Below are 7660 nucleotides of genomic sequence, written 5' to 3'. Positions count from 1 at the left end.
AGCTTCAGCAGAGGAGAAAATGGCCTCTAAGTACTTGATCTGCCCAGCCGCTCTTCAAAACACTGCCGGAGAGAGAGAGAGAGAGCGCCCCAGACAGTAGAGCTGAATGGCTGATTGTGTACGCTAGTGGAGGTCAGATTTACTGCATTCACAATGTTTTTTGTTTTATAAGCTACACATGCATGTCGTGTTTGGTCTAGCATGGGTTTTATCATATGTTCTTGATCGAAAAGATACTGTATGTTTTTTTATCTAGGATATATCCAAAACCCAAGAATGACCTTGACATGCCGGAACATTCAGTGCACCCTTTTTTCTAAATAGCGTAGTTTGTGTTAACCAGTGGAGACACCAGACTATGATTCAGGTCTGTGTGTATGTGTTGGGGGGGGGGGGGTGATGCACGGGGGCTACGATTTACAATCATGAGGTTATATGATTGTAGAGATACGGTTCAGGTCTAGGGTTAGGCCATAGCGCAAGCGAAAACCCAGAGTTAGCAAGTTAAGTAAGTCACCAGACCAGTACTGGTTAAAAGCCAGCAATACAGTGAAACTCGGAGCAGAGGAGAGCAGAGCAGGGCAGCCGTCTAAATTTAGAGCTAGTGTATTTCAGAGTGTGTGTATAGAAGCCAGATGTTATCATGAGTTACTGGGAGAAAGCTTTACTGGCATCAAACACAAGTTGGATAGAAGTTGCAAGGTGGCATAAATCTGATAACAGACATCAAATTTAATAAATATAAGCATGCATGCTGTACACGGACATGTATACAATACACATGCTCGTGGTATGCAGCGTGGACGCATGTGGTTCGTGCTCACAAGCCTTTTTACTCGCACATACATCAAATGGAAACATACACGCACTCTCTCGCTCGCACACGCTTGCCTTGCATAGAGCACAGTCAGTACATCTACATCTTTTCCCCTCGTAAAATGAAAAGAAGAATACTATCTGCTCCATATGTTAATGGCCACTCCCACGCCGCGGTACACATTCAGTATACTATCCATCTCTCTTTTGTAGCATATGCTGTGCTTCTGTGTCTTGGCGTACAGGAAACTCCCCTGCACTGCGTTGCATGTGTATGTGTCTGTGTGTGAGTTGTATTTGTGTGCATCTGTGTATGCGTGTCTCTCTCGCTGTCTGTGTATGTGTGTAGGTGTGTATCTGATGGATGTGCTTGTGTGTGTGTGTGTGTGTGTGTGTGTGTGTGTGTGTGTGTGTGTGTGTGTGTGTGTATCTGATGGATGTGCTTGTGTGTGTGTGTGTGTGTGTGTGCGTGTGTGTGTGTGTATGCGTATGCAGGGCCTGTTCTCCACTCTCCTCCAGCCTTATGCTATCAGGACTCTGAAGGCTCCAGATGAAAGCTGTGACTCTGCGCTGCGCTGTGCTGTGCTGTGGGGCTTTTGTTTGCTGTTGGCGAGGTGCTGACGGAGCTCCACTGGAGCAGATCCCCCTGGCCTGCCACCCCCAGCCCCCACCCCAGACACGGGGCCTTTTCCATTATGACGACGGGGGGGCCTCCTGCGCCTTATTTGTTGATTCTTGGGCCCCGAAATCATTAATTTAAGTGGGAGACGGCGGACAGGAGGGTAACCTGAGGAAAAAAAACAGCCCAGCGTTACCTTTCGCTCTTGTTCATTTGCTCCTCCCCCCCCACCCCACCTCTCCCAGTCCCATATTTTACCCATTGCATAACAAATGATGGCACCCCGTTTAATTACCTCAGCTGTTTATTTATTTACAGCCCATAATGGATGGTTCTGGAAGAACAGAGTCGCGGCCAATCACCCGAAAGAGCCTGGACAGGAAACGGACAGCCTCACGGCCTCCTCAGAATTCCACAAAAGTTTTTTCTCTCTTTTTTTGGGTTGGTGGAAAAAAATGAGAGAGAGAGAGTGAGAGAGAGAAAAGCATAAACACAACGGTTTTATTTGTCCTCCTCCCTTCTCTCCCTCATCCAAAGACCAACCAGGCTGATTTTAAAGCCATCAGTGAAGGGCTGGTTATTTTGAAAGCTGTTTGCACAGTCGAGGGGGCGCCATGACATGGTTGGGCATACATCGTTTTTTAAACACAGCCTTCCAGCCTGAAAGAAAGAAAGGAAGAATGAAAGGGAGGGAGAAGAATGGCGAGTGTTTGAATGATGGTTTCTCTCTGACACGTCGTCTGAGGAAGGAGCATGCATCATGAGACTTTGTTACAAATGAACGTTGGATGTTTGCCTTAATGCCAAACATGGTTAACTCTTTTCTTCTTTTTCTGTTTTTTTTTTTTTTTTAAGAAGCCCCTGGAACAATGCCAGAGTGCTAGAGGGACATAGCAGTCATGCCGTAACTGAAAAAAAATCTCAAACAAACCTCGAGTTGCCCCCACCCCCCTTCGTCCTTTTTTGTTTTAAGAGCAAAGCCTTTCTTTTTACATTCATTCATTTCTTGGTCACAGACTGCTTTTTTTTCGTAGTCTTAGGTCCTGCGCTTCACCTAACCCTAACCCAGCTCAGCGTGTGCCCGCTGAGAACATTCTAGCAAAACTCCCCCAAAAAACTGCATATGCAGGACTCATCAGGCTGCGGCTCCCCGTGTTGCAATCTTTGCAAAACAACCGCGCCGAGCTGAAATGTCTGGAGAAGTCGCTCCCAGATTTATCGATCCACTCCCACACATCTGTACAATATTGCTCTTTGTTTCCCCACAAATTGACAGTGAAGCGGCCTATTGTTTAGGAAACATTCTCCCATTAGGAGGGGGACAATAGAAAAATTTCACACACATAAGTCACCCAGTTCCGCCCTAGAGAGATAGATAGATCGATAGATAAATAGAGAGAGAGAGACAGAGAGAGAGAGATGCTGCTGAAATATCTCGCCAGGGTCACATGCAGGAACCTTGAATAAACTTGGCGCCTAGTGTCCGATTACTCAGCCTTTCACATTGTCTTCTCGAGCAGCATGGTGAGAGAACAGTGGTGGAGTTTGGGAGGGGGGGGGACGACTAATATAACTTTCAAACTACGCGAGCATCGTTGGGCAGCAGCCGTAACCCAATCGCATTGTTCATGGGAAATCGGTTAAACATGTAAAACGCCAGCAGGCCTTTTGATGTGTACGGCAGAACAGAGAGAAGATGGTGGGGACGGACGGAGGGATGGAGGGAGGGAGCGGGAGTTAGATTGAGATGAGAAAAAGAGGGGAGTTGGAGGGGGGGAAAAATGCAGGCGAATGGGAGGGTAAAGACAGAGGCAAAGGAGAGATAGAGAGAGAGAAAGAGAGAGAAGGAGAGGGAGAAGGAGAGGGAGAGAGAGAGAGAGGGACTGAGTGGGAAGAAGAAGAAGAAGTGAAGAGAGAGAGAGTTAGTGTGCAGGATGATGGGTCTGCATGTTTGCCTTGTTGGCTGCATTTTTTTGGAGGAATTCCGCCGCCTGCCGAGACTCTCAGAACTTAATTCTGAGTCACTGCGGGAGTCCCGACAGCACACACACACTCACACACACACTCTCAAACACTCATACACATGCACACACATGCACACACACACACACACACACACACACCTCTACAGCCGGATCTGCCTAATTATCCCAGTGCCGATGCAGGTGCCGCGAGCTACAGAGGTCAGCGGAGGCCGGACCTTCGGACTGTTGATGTCTAAAGAGGGGTCAAAGGGCGTCTCTCTCTCTCTCCCTCTCTGTCCCTCTCTCTCTCTCTCTCCCTCTCTGTCCCTCTCTATCTCCACCCCCCCTCTCTCTCTCTCCCTCCCTCTCTCCTGGGAAGTGGTCATGCCAGTCTCTCTCGTGTCCCCCCCCCCCCCCCCCCTATCCACATTTGGGGCGCACATGGTCGGGGCGGTAACCGGTCCCTGGCGCTCGCTGGCCCGCGCCCCTGCGTGTCAGACGCCGGCAGGGCTTTTACTGCTGTTACTGAGCAGCCGCTCGGCTGCAGCGCTTTTACTGCCGCCACTGAAGAGTGCGCGTACACACACACACACACAGACACACACACACACACACATTCACACACACACACACACACACACACATTCACACACACACAAAACCAGCCGCTAACGCTGCCAGAGCCCAGATCCCAAAGCCCAGATCCCAGAGCCATAACCAGAGCACACAGTCAGAGCCCGAGCCAGTGGCAGAGCCAGAGGCGGGGGCAGGCATGGGGTTTCCTGCAGCCCTCTGCTAATGAGGGGCACAGGGGCTGAGAAAGAGAGAGGGGGGGGCGAGGGTTAGGGGCAGGGGGAGGCTGGTTTTGTGGTGAGTTATGGAGGGTGGCTATGGGGGCTGGGCAGTGAGATGAGGGGATAAGGGTCTGCAAAGGGAGTGAAGGAGTGGGCTGGGTGTGTTTGTGGGGGCCGGTGGTGGGCGAAGGTGTTGGATGGAACGGGGCTGTTGTGTGCGTGTGTGTGCATGCGTGTGTGGGTGTGTGTGTGTGTGTGTGTGTGTGTGTGTGTGTGTGTGTGTGTGTGTGTGTGTGTGTGTGTGTGTGTGGAGGGGGCTGGGGATGGTGGAATGTGGGTTGTGGTCTGCAGGGTGTTACCTGGTGTGTGCCCACGTGTGTTGTGGTTGTCGGGGGGGGAGATTTGGCGTGTGTTGTGGTGGCCAGGGGGGCGTTATTTGAGAGGTTGCGTTGTAAGCCTTGTTGTTTTTGGTGTGTTTGTTGTGGTTTAAGGTGTAATGTCTGGCATGTGTCTATGTCTGGATGCCGCCCTTGTTCTACATAGTACATGTCATAGGCTGAGAAGCTAATATTGTACACACTGACACAGTTTTATGTTCACTAACCCCTCTTTCTCTCTCTCTCTCTTTGTGTGTGTGTGTGTGTGTGTGTGTGTGTGTGTGTGTGTGTGTGTGTGTGTGTGTGTGTGTGTGTGTGTGTGTGTGTGTGTGTGTTTACAGAGCACAACTGGACCAACACAGAGCAACCATCCTACAGCGTATCTCCTCTTCCCTGGTACCTCCTCTCTCTCTCACACACACACACACACACACACACACACACACACACACACACACACACACACTCACACACACACACACACACACACACTCCTGAAGTTGGCATGAACACCACAACCGGATGACCACAGCGGGCCAGGCTCAACCTCAGACAAACCAAAGCAGGACCTGTAAAAAGCAAGCCACCCATCACTCACCAGCCATGACCAGCTCAGCCCAGCCCAACCCGGCCGGGCCCAACCCAGAGAGATGATCTGTTCAGCATGGATGCCCAGGCCTTCTTTTTCACCAACTGTGTGCCATTGATAAGTCATAAATGTGCTGTGAACATGTTTATAAATGTTAAAGACATTAAAGGAGAGGGGTGGAGGGGGAGGAGGGTTCTCTAGCATCCAATGCCCAGGGCAGGGTGCTTGTGCAGTAAGCTGGTCTGCCTTAAAATGAAAACATGTCACACACACACGCACCCATACACACACACACGCATACACACACACACACGCATACACACACATACACACACCCTCACACACACACACACACACATACACACATACACACTCAAAAGCCAATGCTGAAGAGGAAAAACATGATTGACAGCCACCCTTTCGCTCACTCTTCGCTCAACCTTAAAGCCTGTTATTTGGAACTTCCTGTTTCCCTAACTGCACAGATGTATGATAATGTATTTGTTTTTTTTTTCTCTCTCTATGGAGTTTTGCTCTTCTCGGGGAACTTTCCCTTTCCCTCCCTATGTTACCATAGCAGAACACTCCCCTGTCCACAATGCATCACACAGTTGCATCGCTGCGTTTCTGGGGCCATGGCAAGCTCCTGGTTGATTTTTGAGAGGGGGCGACATGGGGGTCAGGTTTCCTCCCTGGCATTTATGGAAACCCGTGAAGCGTCCATCCACAGAGCAGTTCACAACGGGGGGAACATCCCTGCCTGCCTCACCTGCGGACCGGCCTCACTGCACTCTTCACCTGCTCTCCCCCTCTTCCTGAGATTTATAGATATCCACACACACATACACACACACAACACACACACACACACACACACACACACACACACACACACACATCTCCCGAGGAGCCTGGAGGAATGCCATGGCAGGAACAGGGCAGCAACAGGTGGTTCTCCTGAAAAAAAAGCTTCAAGCTTCATCTGGAATGACATCTGTGTTTCTTATCCAGTGTCTTCAGAGATGCTGAGGAGATCTTCCTTTGGTCCTTTGGTTACTCAGCAGTGAATGCAACGAAACCTCCAAAAAGGTTGTGGCTCTGTTTTTATTTATTTATTTATTTGAGAGGACGATGCGCTCACATGTCAAGTGCTCTGATGTCTGATGGCTGTGTCTCAGACGTCTGTGAAGCCTTTTTTTAAATGCACAGAATGCCAGACTGGAGCAGACATCGGAACAGGAAGCATCTTCCTGACCTCGTGGGAATGCCGGGGATTTTTTTGCCATCATTTGGGCTGATTGCCGGAGAGATCTGACGTGGCGTAATGTCATGGACATTGCAACGGCGGTCTGGTGGAATGGTTATAAAGTTAAGATGGCAGAACAGTCCCAGACGTTCCCAAGAATACTCCTCTCCTGTAGTGCCTCTGAAAGAAGTGGCCCACAGAGGTGTGCGTGTGTGCGTGTGTGCGTGTGTGTGTGTGTGTGTGTGTTAATGCTCAGTTGTCTAAACGGACCCTGTAAAAATAGTTCCAAGACTTCCCTTTAAAAAAAAAAAAAAAAAAGGTCCTCTGTTCCGTTTTCTCTTTCACAGAGATAGCAAGACCATTACATTTTCCAGCTACTTTTCAGGAGTCCAGACAAGTCTGATTGAACAATCTGCTGAATAGAAGTTGCCACACATGGCAGGATTCATCTCTGAGTTTTTCACTTGTGTAATATTTTTTTTCTGGCATCTTTCTAACTACTCCTGGGTCAGAAAAGAAGAAACAAACCTAGCTCATAACATGGGGAGAGAACGCATGTTTAGTACCTTTCTTGGTTATGAGAATTGCACCAAGAGTAGCGACACAGGGGAGCCTTGAGATGACCCTTGACCTTCTACACACAGGAAGTGATGTTCTGCTTTCCGGTACTTGAAGTATGAGTCTTCTTGTGAACTGAAAAAAGCTATTGTTCCAGTTTAGTGCCAAATGAATGTTTACTGAAAACAGATTGAGATTGATGTTATGAGATGTGATGTGAATGATTAAGGAGTCTGTTTTCGTCAGATCGCCTCCTGATTCTTGTTTACCCCCCTTCTTTCAAGGTTCTTCGAGTTGTGTATTCCCCCCCCCCCCCCCAAAAAAAAAAACTCCTTCAGGAATGCTCTCTTTTCTGTGTGCAAGACTTGCTGTATGTGATTGCACTGTGAATGAATACATATGTCTTTTACTTCTCTACTTTTCATTTAACTGTAATATTTGTACTTTTGTAAGAGTCTTCTGCCATATTCCCAATGCTCTTCTTTTTATCCATGGTGTTTTATATATGTCACACAATTTTAATGTTTCTAATGATTGGATTGCACCATTTTCTTGTTTTTGTTTAGTTGAATGGTGTGTGTGTGTGTGTGTGTATTTGTGTGTGTGTGTGTGTGTGTGTGTGTGTGTGTGTGTGTGTGTGTGTGTGTGTGTGTGCGCATCTGTATGTGTGTCCTTAAATACACTTCTATCACATACT

This window comes from Clupea harengus, chromosome 4 (genome assembly GCF_900700415.2).
Source record: "Clupea harengus chromosome 4, Ch_v2.0.2, whole genome shotgun sequence".
Taxonomy (NCBI): domain Eukaryota; kingdom Metazoa; phylum Chordata; class Actinopteri; order Clupeiformes; family Clupeidae; genus Clupea; species Clupea harengus.
This window is presented reverse-complemented; position numbering follows the sequence as displayed.